The sequence below is a fragment of the Ailuropoda melanoleuca genome, chromosome 5 (genome assembly GCF_002007445.2).
Source record: "Ailuropoda melanoleuca isolate Jingjing chromosome 5, ASM200744v2, whole genome shotgun sequence".
NCBI classification, from domain to species: Eukaryota; Metazoa; Chordata; class Mammalia; order Carnivora; family Ursidae; genus Ailuropoda; species Ailuropoda melanoleuca.
Window position 1 is genome coordinate 118,477,490 of NC_048222.1, and position 14,021 is coordinate 118,491,510.

Sequence of the window (14,021 nt, forward strand, 5' to 3'; positions counted from 1 at the left end):
ATTTTATTTATTTATTTGACAGAGATAGAGACAGCCAGCGAGAGAGGGAACACAAGCAGGGGGAGTGGGAGAGGAAGAAGCAGGCTCATAGCGGAGGAGCCTGATGTGGGGCTCGATCCCAGAACGCTGGGATCACGCCCTGAGTCGAAGGCAGACGCTTAACCGCTGTGCCACCCAGGCGCCCCTGAATAATGGGAATTTTTATTAATATCTTTGCTGCATGATGTTTTGTTGTGAACATTGCCCATCTTTTCACACACAAGTATGTCATACATAAACACACATTGGCTACGGCAAAATTTACAATGCTGGTCTTCTGGGGCCAGCAAGAAGATGGTGACCTACACGTTCTAAAAACTCATCTGCTACAAAATGCTTTAGAAATCCTTAGTGAAAAATAAAAACATCCTTTCAGTGATGAGTTCACAAAAGAATAAAGGAAACTCTGAAGGAGGTTGGCTTTCAGGAAGCTGAACACCAGAGTTGTGACATCATCTTGATGCTTCAGTTGTCTGGAACAGAGAAACTTTGGCATATAAGCCATCTAAGCTCAGAAAATAAGGCCTGCACTTTCAGAAGGCAGGGGCCTAGAGCTAAATCTAAACAGAAGCAGGACAAGAAAAGGCCACACACTCCATTAATGAAAATAGCTGCGGAGTTCCTAAAGTCTCTATACAAGCAAACTTTATCTGAAGATTTATAACCACAGGCTAGCCATCACAGAGGCTTAGGTTTCTAACGTGTATTGCCTTCATAGCATGGGCAAACTCGGTCTGTAAAAGGAGCCTTTAAAATGGTGAAACGCTGATAAAGATTTGGGCTCTAAACATACCAGGGACAAAAACAAGTCTTTTCTGATTGGAAATACCGTTAATTCAGTTCTATTCTAAATAAATTCAAAATACAAACCAACAAGACACATGAGGCATCAAGCCACAATGAACTAAGAAACAAAACTAAAAATGATCAGTAGGAATTAAGCCTTTTCATTAACAAATATATTTAAAATAATATAAATAATTAAATATGGAATATATTTATATATGATGACAAGCTAAATATACAAAAATAAGTAGAACTTCTAGAAATAAAAATAGCATGCATTTAAATTAATCTCAGTGAAAGTTTTAAGCATCTGATTGTACACAGCTGAACAAATAACATTTAGGGGCTAGAAGTAAAAGATTATAATGCAGTATAGGAAGATAAGTAAATAAAAGAATTATGAAAGAAAGATTTCAAAATACAAGGGAACCAGTATGAGAAACTCTAAATTCTTCTAATAAATTTTCCAAAATGAAAGAACAGAGAGAATGAGAGAAACAATATTCAAAAGTTGCTTGCTGAGGACATTGGAGAACTTAGGGATAACCTTCTTTAGGTTCACATGGGCTATGGAGAAATAAATCAACATCTAGAAACACCATAGTGAATTATTTCAACTACCAAACATATTGAGAATAGACAGTTTACTACCTTTAAAGAAATGAAAAAATTTTTGACTTATCAACAGAAACAATTTAAACCAAAGGTAATGGAATAATGGCTAAATGACAGTTTATCAATTTATGTCCAATGGACTAAGATTTAAGGATGAGGAAGAATGCAATCACATTTCAAATGTAAAAGCTAAGAGATTTTGCTATGAAGAGACTTTTGAGAAATGTATTTCAGGAAGATGTGAAAAAAATAACAAGAAGAAAGGATAATAAAAGACAATGTAAACAATGCTTACCTAAATAACCATATGAAACAATAATTACAGAAATGATATATTATAGGGCTTAAAATAACAAGAAACTAAAATAGTGGACTGCAAAGAAGATGGGAGAGTGTGATAAGCTGAACTTTTAGGGGTGGTATTCCCAGAGGAAGAGAATAGATGTATTGATTTATATTAGCTTTTTGTTAAAGAGAGTAGGCAGTTCTGGCACATTTTCTTTTTGTATTGAAAGGATACCACTTTTAAAGGGAAATTAAGAGGTGCCTGGGTGGCTCAGTCAGTTAAGCATCCCACTCATGATTTTCGCTCAGGTTGTGATCTCATAGGTGGTGAGATAAAGCCCTGCGCTGGGCTCTGTGCTCAGTGTGGAGTCTGCTTGAGTTTCCCTCTTTCCCTCCCTCTGTTCCTCCCCACCGTGTGTTCTCTCTCTCTCTCTAAAATAAATAAATAGATCTTTAATAGATAGATGATAGATAGATAGATAGATGATAGATAGATAGATAGATAGATAGATGATAGATAGATAGATGATAGATAGATAGATGATAGATAGATGATAGATAGATGATAGATAGATAGATGATGATAGATAGATAGATAGATAGATAGATAGATAGATAGATGATAGATGTTAGATAGGATAAATAAAGGGAAACTAAAAACTCCACAAATTCCAAAAATAAAAGGAATGAAGACTGAAAAGTAGCGCAAAGTGAGCATAGTAAATAGTACTTAATAAGGTGGTGAAAGTAATGCAAATGTATCACATTGAAATAGGCATAAATATCCTTTATTTTACACTTAAAGATAAGTTGATTTAATATTCTTCCAATCTTTTACAAAGGAAATTCTGCTTAAGATGTGTGCTGTTAAATATACAAACAGACTAGATTCAAAGGAAAAAGGTTGAAACAGCACTGGACAGTGATTGAAAATAGAACATATTAACCTTTTGACATGTACCTAACATGTGCTGAATGAGAGAGAAATCTATATTCTTAGTGATGTACATTTTTTGAAACATAAAAATTGATGATTTGAGCTTTACGATACTAGAAAAAGAGCAAACAACGTGATAAAACCAGAGCACTAAAGAAATAAAATTGAAAAGTACTAAAAGGGAAGAAAAAAATGTTATTACCGGAAAACAACATGACTGTATATCTACCTATATGACATAACAGAATTATAGGGACTATTAGAATTAATAAGTGAATTTAACAAAGTTGTTGAATACAAGATCAGTTTATAAAAATAATTATAGATAACAAAATAGAAATTGTGTTAATAAGTGGCTATTTACTATAGCAGTAAAAACTAGGAATAAATCTAATAAAATACGTACAAATATTCCACACCAAAAATGCATAAATAGGAGAAACCAAAGAAAACCTAAATAAATAGATAGAACATGTTTATTGCTTGGAAGACTCTGTTATTAAAGCATCAGTTTATACATTAAACACACTAAATTTTAAATTCAGTAGGATTTGTTTTCTCTGTGGAAATTTACGATATGTTTTGTTAATATGTATGGAAATACAATAGGCTAGGAATAGCCAAGGAAGTCTTGAAGTGCACTGCTGGAAGAAATATCAGATTTCAAGATTAATTTTAGTAATTAAAGCTCTTATCTTACAAGCATATAGTGGTGAATTTAGATTCTGCAGGACATGAAAGAATGTCATTGATCAGAAGGCTAATGGAATATGTGTCAATGTGTTCCTCTTTACAAGTTACTTAATTTTAATTTCTAATTTTATAAATGTCAATAGGTATAATCAAATAAACAAGAATTTGAGGTTAACAATTTTAATACCTTGAAGGGGTCTTGAAACCAAATATTTTAAGAACACTGATGTGAGAGTACAATAGGTTGGGTTACGAGTCAAAAGAAATTTTGGTGCCAAATACAACAATTTTACTTTTTCTCTTTTCCATTCTAAGTGATCAACAAAGGGTGCCTGGGTGGCTGGCTCAGTTGGTTAAGGCTCTGCCTTCAGCTCAGGTCATGATCCCAGGGTCCTGGGATTGAGCCCCACATCAGGCTCCCTACTCAGTGGGAAGTCTGCTTCTCCCTCTCCAGTTACCCCTGTTTGTGCTTTCTCTCTCTCTCTGTCTGTCAAATAAATAATAAAATAACATCTTTAAAAAAAATTTTAGGGGCACCTGGGTGGCTCAGTCATTAAGCATCTGCCTTTGGTTCAGGGCGTGATCCTGGTGTTCTGGGATTGAGCCCCACATCAGGTTCCTCTGTTGGGAGCCTGCTTCTTCCTCTCCTACTCCCCCTGCTTGTGTTCCCTCTCTTTCTGGCTGTCTCTCTCTCTGTCAAATAAATAAATAAAATCTTTAAAAAAAAATTTTTAAGTCATCAACAAGATTTTCCTCAACCACAATACCACCTCTTCCCATTCAACCGTAATTTGAAAGATTCATTGTGAATATAATTGTTAAGTATTTGTCCTACAGTTGAAATCCCCCTGCTGTCTCTCCTCTTAATGGGTCATACCTGAGTAATAATAGGTAATAGTCAATGGTTTACCTTTCAAGATATGGGTGTGCCAATTTAGGGACATGAAATAAAAGTGATTGGAGAGCAAGAATGAGGGATGCATTTAGTGAAAGACTTGGAATAAGATAGTAGAAGAAAAACTTATGAGAACAGAAATATCTAATAAGAATTTTTTTTATTTGTGGTTTACAGCAAATTACTCCTTTGTTCTCTAATAACAATGGCAGCACAATCTAGGCACTAAATACATAGCAACAGCACAGAGTTCCTCAGTAATTTGATTATTTTTTTTCGTCTACGTTCTCCCTCATTCTACTAGATTTGAATTTGAGAGAAAAACCTTGTCTGCTGTGCTTGTCACTTGATCATTACCACTCCCAATACAACCAAATGCATATGGTGACTGAAGAAATGCATGGAAGAGGACTCTTCCAGTAAGTTATAAGACCCATGAAGGCCAAGATTTTTTCTCTTTTGGTTATTAATGTATCCCAAGAGTTAATAATGCCAAAACATAGGAATTGGATAAAAATTTGTTGAATTAATGAATCCTGAATTATTTATATCTTATTTGGCCATGTGGGTTCCTAGATGGTAATACTGAGCAAGCAGAAAGGACCTTGAAAGGCACACCTTCCATTTTTTTCAATGGGACTTCATGTGTTGTGTTCCCTAAAAATCATCAGATAACAGAAAGATAATATATTGTAGTTTAGTTGCTAGATCACTGAATTAGGAAACAGACATCAGACAGGATCACAGATGTTTTACTTACTAACCAAAGAAAGATGTATTTACATTAATAGTCTGAAATTTCAAATAAGAAAATATCTACTTCATGAATTTGTTGTCAAGGTTAAAGGAAATAACATGTGAAGGCACAAAGCATCATTTCACCCAAATTTGGCACCCAATAAACTTCTTTTTCTCTCCTAAGTGGAGGAAATGGTCATAACTGTTCTCTAATTACAGGTTACTTTAAAGATCATGAAAAAAAAGAAAGAGATTGAGAACTTAACCACAGTTTTGAAAGAGTGTCAAGTGACAAAGTAATGTACCCATTTATAAAGAACATGAAGAATGGTATTTTGCAATCTGGAACTATATTTAAACTGAAATATTATTTGAACTACAGAATATATTGAACAGACCATACTGGGTACACTCACTTTTGAGGAGTGCCAATCATGCCGATGTGTCTCTAGTTACAACTTTGTTTGACACACTTTGTTCTAATACCAACAGAATACTAATTGTTTTAAGTTGATTCCTCAACTGACAGAGACCTTTAGCAGAGACACAGGCTTGACATGGATAATTTAAGCCAATGAAAAACACTGAAACCATCTTGGTAGAATGTTAATTAACAGTCCTCATTTTTTTGGAAAAAGTAAAACTTTCACATGTAAAACAAATCTGCCCATGTCAATATTTGATATTTGCTAGGGCTCAAAATGATTTGAATGATTTTACATTTAAAACGTATGCTCAGTTAATGCCCCAGATATGGTTACTGTTCCATGTGGGATTTTCTAAGATTAAGAAGTTCTCTCTGTTTTTTCATATAAAAACCAAAAAAACTAAAAAATAATCATGGGATTTTGCCACACCACATATGTGAAACTCTCCTTTTCAGCTTTGCTTGATAATTAGAAGGCTTAATATCCTTTACAGCTCTAAATGAAGCATGGAGCCTTCACTGGTGTCACGCATTGTTTTCAGCTGTAAGTTAAAGGTAAAAGTTTAGGTACCATTCTTGGACAATGACAGTTGTCTTTGACCAATGGAAGGTGCATTGTGTCTTAACGCATTAGCAGGACTCTTTGGTTTATTTTAATTTTCTGGGAAATCAGGAAAAAGTAATTAGTTTACTTATTTTGAATATTAGTTATATTACAACCAAACTATGATAGGTATAGAGTTATGTCCATATAAATTTTGAACATTGAATGAAATTGCGGGTTTACTAGAATCCTTCTGATTAAACATTTTACCATGAGAAAAGTTTTATGTAGCAACTGAATAAAGAGACATGTTTTCTCATGACTCATTTCTATTTCTTTGTCCTTTCTGTTTATTTGACTTGGGTCTGATGTATTAAATACTTTTTCTCTTCGACTATAATGACTCTCTTCAGGAATTTTATCACGTCTTGCGTCTTTCAGTTTTGATGTTGAAAACTTGCCATCACTTGAGCGATCTTTCAATTAACACCTCTCCATTAATGCAATCTTCCATGAATTTGCTTGTCTGCCTTGTTGTTTAGTAAAAACAGGATTAATTAATGATCCCTGTGATATTTGTTATGGATAATTCTTTTTTATCTTAATTCAGACATGCTTGGCATGTGATGATGCCAATCAGTAAAGTTTATGTTGAGTGTTAAAAAAAGAACTACAAAAATTGTTAGAAATCAACAACTACAGATGAAAGATTAATATAATGCTGAGTTGTCAGAATCTTCATTAACAGTACCCTCCTATTTTGGCAAATATTTTAATAGGTCAGCTAGAGAAAAATAATAAAAAAGGAGACTGCGCTTGTTGTTTGTGACCAAATTAACAAGTAAAAATTCACATAGGAACTTGAATAAATATAGAGGCAGACATAGCATCTGGGTTTTTGAAAAATTAACTTTGTATATGAATATATTAAGGTACCTTTAGAGATGTTACTTTATATTTTCATTTTAATGTAAGTTCATATTATTAACCAAGTACCAATAGAGTCAGATATAGTTGACTGATAGATCTAGTTATATGTCAGGTAACATATGTCAAACATAAGTGGTGACATGACTAAATGTATTAGGAGTTGAATGTTGAAAAAACTTCACTTGGGGGCGCCTGGGTGGCACAGCTGCTAAACGTCTGCCTTTGGCTCAGGGCGTGATCCCGGCGTTATGGGATCGAGCCCCACATCAAGCTTCTCCGCTATGAGCCTGCTTCTTCCTCTCCCACTCCCCCTGCTTGTGTTCCCTCTCTCACTGGCTGTCTCTATCTCTGTCAAATAAATAAAATCTTTAAAAAAAAGAAAAAAGAAAAAACTTCACTTAGGTTGACTGTGTTCCTCTATCAAAATACAAAAAAAAATTAAATTTCTTGAGAAAAATGTAATCATACATTTTAATATAAAATCATTCATTTTACTGTATGAAAAGAGGATACACGGTCATGACAGTGTAATGTTAATGAATGCATCAGGTTTTGACTAAATGCTCTGTGCCAACAAAGTGAATGAAAGAGGAAGGAAAAGAATGTTAGTTTTCAAAGTTGTTTGCAGTTGAAATGACATGCTCTGAGAGGGCGGCAGAATCATTCACAGAAAATTAATCTTTTGGGGGGGACATACCTTAATTGGTCTCCTTGGTGATAAAGGCAAGGCACCTTTGCTACTATCTCTATGGGAGATATTAGATAAATAAGAATTAAATTCCTCTATAAAATGATGTAAGAGGGATATTGTGTTTGACAAGTGATGCCTTAAAAATGGAGTAGGTATCCTGGGAGAGAGTATGGGAAGAAGACTGAGGTGAAGCTGGCTCAGGCAGGGTGATGTGGTGGGGCTGAGTGAAGGCAGCCTTTCGGAAGGACATCTTAGCCTCCTTCCATCCTCCGATTATGGCTTGACCATTGGGACTTTACAAACAATGAAATATAGCTTTCTCTGTGTACTTATTTTTTACATGTTATACTTACCTTCTTTTATGCTCATAATTCAGTAATAATCTACTACAGTCTGAAATACTTTTTAGGGGTGCCTGGGTGGCTCAGTGGGTTAAGCGTTTGCCTCACCTGGGGTCATGATCCCAGGATCCTGGGATCAAGCCCCACGTCCGGCTCCCTGCTCAGTGGAGAGCCTGCTTCTCCCTCTCCTCCCCACTTGTGCTCTCTCTCACTATCTCTGTCTGTCTCTCTCTTTCTCTCAAGTGATTAAATAAAATCTTAAAAAAAAATACTTTTTAGTAATGCTTTGGGCAATGAAAGAATTGAGAAGCAGCCAGCAAATTGTGAATAGAGCCCTATTGTCAATCGTGAGGATGGTGGTCGACTCTATTAAATATTGAGGGACAGAGAAAAAGCAGCACCCACCTTTCAGGATTAGCAAATGCTTTCACCCAAATATATAAAAATCCTAGGAATGAAAAACATAGAAGCTATAGTCCTATAACATCTGAGATAGTTTCTAGAGGTATTAATAGTTTTCAATAATTAATGGTGATTTAATATTATACCATTTGAAGAACTATCTTCCTATTTTCTAAAGAGGAAATATTTAGAAAGGTCTGAGTAACTTTGAGAGGGCGAGAAGAGACCATACCAAGAAATTCTGTACAAAAGAGGGTCTTCCATGTGAGGAGTTTGATAATATATTTGTAATGAAATTACACATTTACATATGGTTCTTAATAATTTAAAAGAATATTCACATAAAAAGCTAGATATTAAGAGACATTTCAGAGAAGTAGGATAATATATTTTCAGAAACCCAGGTCAGGCAGGGTCTTAAGGATGCTCATGCACTTTCAATTTAAGCTTTTGGAAAATTAATCACTTTAAACTGTTTTATGTGCTGAAATAACATGGCTTTTTTATTACATAATTATTGGGCATGGCAGGGTAAAGTCATCTCAGCACTGTTCGGATTCTCAGGTGCATAATAGATTGCAGCTCTGCAGAGCAGCTCCAACTACAAGACATGACGCGCTTCTTTATTTTGTCAGCGTAGGTTTTCTTTATAAACATCTTAGACAATGTAAGAGAGCTTTGGTGACAACGTGAGACCTTTCCAATGATAAGGCTTAGGATCTGTGCAAATTACGCCAATAATTGGAAGTAAAAAGAATTCAAGTACCCTGATTTTAAAGTATCCTCTTAAAATAGGAGAGAGATTTTATCGAATACAAACAAGCAGATAGCTAGGGTGAAGCTGATGGAAATTTTAATAGGAATATAGAATATCTAATAATTCTCAAAATTCAATGCATAAATGTTAGTGATGGAAAAGAACTTTGATCTTCACACACCTATGATCATTAATTAACAGCACAATAATTGGGATTAGTGTTTTCACTGTAATGCTTTCTGGTTAGACAGATTTCACAGTAAATAGAAAATAATTGATTGCAATTATTAGAAGCTAGTCTGCTCCCCACCCAAAAATGTACATTTTAAAATCTTCCTTCACTTTGAGTAATTATAGCTAACTGAATATTTAGAGGAAAAGAAATGGATTAGAAAAATGCATTCTTTAAGGAAATAGGTCACCGAGAGTGAAAAATAGAAACCAATTTCTAGTACAAGAAATAGCTAAAGAGAAAGGAAACCCCTTCAAACTGCCTTGAGGGTTATTCTCTGTGTGTTCCAAATGGCATAGTGAGCATTGTTAACTAAGAAATAGTGTTTCTGTTGTATTGATTGATCAGTCTCACTAGGAATAAAGCATAAAATTATGTAACAAAGATGATGTCATTAATAACTAAATCATATTTGTTTTCAAAACCCATCTAAAAGCTAAAAAATTGGGGAAAGTTGGTGACATTTTTCTAAAATAAACTTTGGGTTCATGCAAATTCTATAATCTATTTTTCATTTTTTTTACATGTAGGGGATTTTCAGTGTTTTATTTATTAAATGGTCAATATTCGATACTCAACAAATTACTCAAAAAATCAGTAACTATTGTAATTGGTATAAGGATAATACTTGATCTCTTCATAAAGTGGTAGCATATAGATATAAATACTAATTTTGGTGATAATAAGCTATAATAATTTTTATTAATTTTGTTTCAAGGTTTATGGTTTATCATGTTTTCTCTGTCTGTTAAAATAGTTGAAACTCATTCACCCATTATTTATCACTAGGAAAACACATTAACCCAAAAAGAGAGTGCTATTGGTGGTTGAAGAAATGTTCTCAAGTGAGCAAAGTCATGGAGGACAGTAATGCTGTGAACAAAAGCAGGAAAAAGCATTGAGGTCACACGAGAGGTGGATTTGTGTGCAACAGAGTGTATAGGAAAGGAAATAGGTAGAAATGAAAGAGGAGATCAAGGGCAAGATGTTAAAGTGTCCTGACAAGCAAACGTTAGTGGTTAACGGGCAATAAAATTTTAAGACGGGGGTCTCCCAATCTTAAAGGTATTGATTATTGTAATTTTATTACAGGATAGAAGACACCAAAATTATATCACCAGCACTTACATCATTTAAATATCCACACTTTGCTTGAAGGAAATAAAAGATTAATGATGGACATTATTCCACCCAGCGCTTAAGTCATTCTTTAGTCAAAAATTATGTGATTAGGAATGTGTCTAATTTTTTCAAGCATATTTTTGTTAGTAGTGAACTTGATGAATGAATGCATTTTGCTGCACGCTTATTTCTTTATTTCTAGGACATTATTAAATTTTCCTCACGTGTTAAAAGTTGTTTTTTGCTGGTTTTTTTTACAGGTTATTTGATTCATATTCCAATATCTAAATATATTTAACTACTTAAAAGTTGTTAGCACCAATAGCATACATACCCCAACATGACCTACATTCATTGTATATGTATTTCATTGGATACAATATTAATCTGTGTTAGCCGATTAACATTCTCTCTGTATTTCTTAGAATATGGCTTCTCTTTTCTTTGCATGTTTTCAATTCTTAAGTATCACTGATCTAAAACTCAATAGCTCTATTTTGTTTTAGACCCAAGCTTAGACAAGTGAATCATGTGGTGTAGTGGTTACATACTTCAATCAAATAAATATAGTTTGTACATAACTCTTTCTCCATGATATCATCACAGAATAATTGTCAATTGTTCAACAAATGGTGTGTCCTTTAATGGCAGCATTGCATTACATGTCATTTCATAGTTGCTTATAATTTGGGTAGCTTGTTGTCTCGTTTTAATGATTATGTGAGAAATAAAAGTAAATATTAATAGTTCGTTTAGAAGCAAACATGTTCGAATATTCTTTCAGGTATTTTGATTAGTATTTAGTTAACATTTTATAGATATTGCAAGTGAGTTATTAAAAATAACTACTATTACTTTCTATTACTATGTGCTTGAAACAGTGTTTCTTGGTTCTGAACAAAGAACTTGGCTCTGAATAAAATGTAGAAATAAACCAGATATTGATTCTAATACACAGTTTCAAACTTTTTCTACAACATTTCAAGTATTTGTTTTTTTCAAAATAGCTTCATACTTCTTTGGAAAAATACTGAATATTAAATGTTTAATATTTCCCAACATATAATTATTTTCTGAGAAGATTCTCTTTTTTAATAAATAATAATGTTCCAGTAATAACATCTTTGTTGTCCCTAGAGGATAATTGGTATAGATTGAAATGTTTCCTTTATCAATACTGAAAAACCTTCTTTCAATAGGTTTATTGGAACATTTTCATTTTGATCTAGTACAAGATAGAAACTCTTATCTCTTTTTAATGCCCCGTCAGACCATGTTTAGGGCATGTATTCACTTCCGCACAATATCCTATCAGCAGAAACCTCTGTCTTCACAGGAAAACAGACCTGGGCAGCAGTATTCAAATTTCCAGTCACTAGAGCTGGCAGTCTCCTCAATAAAGTAGGCACAAAAGTAGTCACCTTGCTGTTCTCACCAGGTTTCTGTGAGGACCAAATGAGATAGTCTAAAGATGTGTACTTAATAGTCAATATATATTTCTAAAAGATAAGGATACCTTGTATAGAAAGCTCATTTCCTGGAGAGTAAAATTATGGGTAATAGGACAAAATTCTGCTTCCTCCTTGAGCATTTCCCTGCAGCTTGCTATTTACAAAATTATTGGTTTTTCAAATACCTATCACTCCTTCTAATTTGCAAACTATGTATTGACATAGCAGCTATTTCTGTGTATGGGTAAGCAGAATAAATTTTATCCAAATTATTTCTCATAAGAAGGTTACAAGTTATTTTTTCTCATATATACATATATGTATAAAATGTGGATTATTTCCTGCTTGAATAATTTTTCATTAAAAAAAAAAACCAAGATTACTAGATATGTATCCTAACTTTCTCATCTTACTAGACAGGTAATAAGGTTTGGACAATTCCACAGTCTATGATCCAGGTTAAAAAAGTGATTATTGAGTCTCTGCCATAAAAACCGCTTACGTTGTAATATACTTACTGACTTAATCTGAAATTGCAAAATGACTATCCTTTATAACACTGAGTGCATCACAAGACCTGCTATCTCCCTTTGGAGATATTCACTGTGCTGCCACTATGGCAATATATAAATGTCAAGAGTTTTTGGAAATGTGAACCTGAATAACTTAAAGTGGCCTTCCGATGACCCGCTACGTTTTCCCCGAAACAGTCTGAGAAGTTTTTGTGCATGTCAATGTGCTTAAAATTATTATACTCCTAAAAATTGCATACATTTTACTTTTCTGCTTCTTTGCCATTTTCTTCTATATCTGTGTATTTAGAAGCACCACAGTTCATTAATAATTGGAAAATGACATTTCAAATGTGAAACTTCTACTTATGGACTTCGGGTGTTACTTTGCAAATTTTAAAATCAATTTCTACAGATTGAAATTTGGGATGAAGATGAAAGAAGAATATAGAAATAAGGAAATACTCTTAAAAAATTTTTGGAAAACTTCATGTTTCACAAGTGATTGTGAGCTAGTTAATGTATTAAAGGATTATCCCTCATGGGTAGTTGCTTATTTTTTTTTCTTTTGATTTGGTTTCACTCCTGAAAAAGATTATTTACACATGAGATGTGCATATTTCATCCTCACCTTGCATGAAATTAGAGCTATCATTAGGGATGGGTGAACTATTTTCATAATATTTGCTTAAAACTAATCTTTTTTAAAAAAAATCAATATAACCCTAAATATTTTCAAATGGAACAAGCAAATAATTCAGATAGTAATGTTCATTTGTTGTAACACATACAGGTGGGGCCAGAAACAAAGATTGGATTCGTCTGTCCAGTGAAGACATGTAGCATTCTTTCCCTATCTGTGAAGATGATAGTTTTGCATAAACTCTCCTTGTTGAATGAAATGAGGGAATACACATGAATTCTATTTCACATATAGCATTCAGACAAGAGACCTCAAGAGAAGCATGCTGCATGGGTTTGCTATGTCGCTCTTCCTTGTATCTTTAGAGACCCAGCCAGACTGGAATGCATGTGGATACAGGAAAAATGTGAAAGAAAGAAAGAAAGAAAGAAAGAAAGAAAGAAAGAAAGAAAGAAAGAAAGAAAGAAAGAAAGAAAGAAAGAAAGAGAAAGAAAGAAAGAGAGAAAGAAGGAAAGAAACAAAGTGTTGGTTTGCAGCATTTTTTTTTTTTTTTTACTTTTGTAGTGTTGCGGTTTCTAGGGAAAACTTCTATGCCCCCTTAGATAGACCAGAATTTCATTTTATTTACTACAATATTGAAGGAAAGGAACTCATTCTCCTTACTTTGTAGTGTTCTTGAGCAAGGCAAACTGAAGGCAAGCTTGTAGGTGTAGCCTAAATGCAACTCAGTCTGCAGTGGGATATCTCTTAAGGCTGCTTTTGGAGATTCCCATCCAAACTACCAGGGATGTCTGCAGATTCATGCCTGATTCATGGCAGTGGAAAATAAAGGTGGGCAGGAGTGGGACCTGAGACTACAGCAAAGCAACGGGGACCAGATTATTCCTTGGTAGCCCCAGTATGAGATGGGAATGGAAACTTGGTAAATGTCTAATATCAAGATTTAGTAGGGAATAAGAGCTACAATGAGAGGATCATATT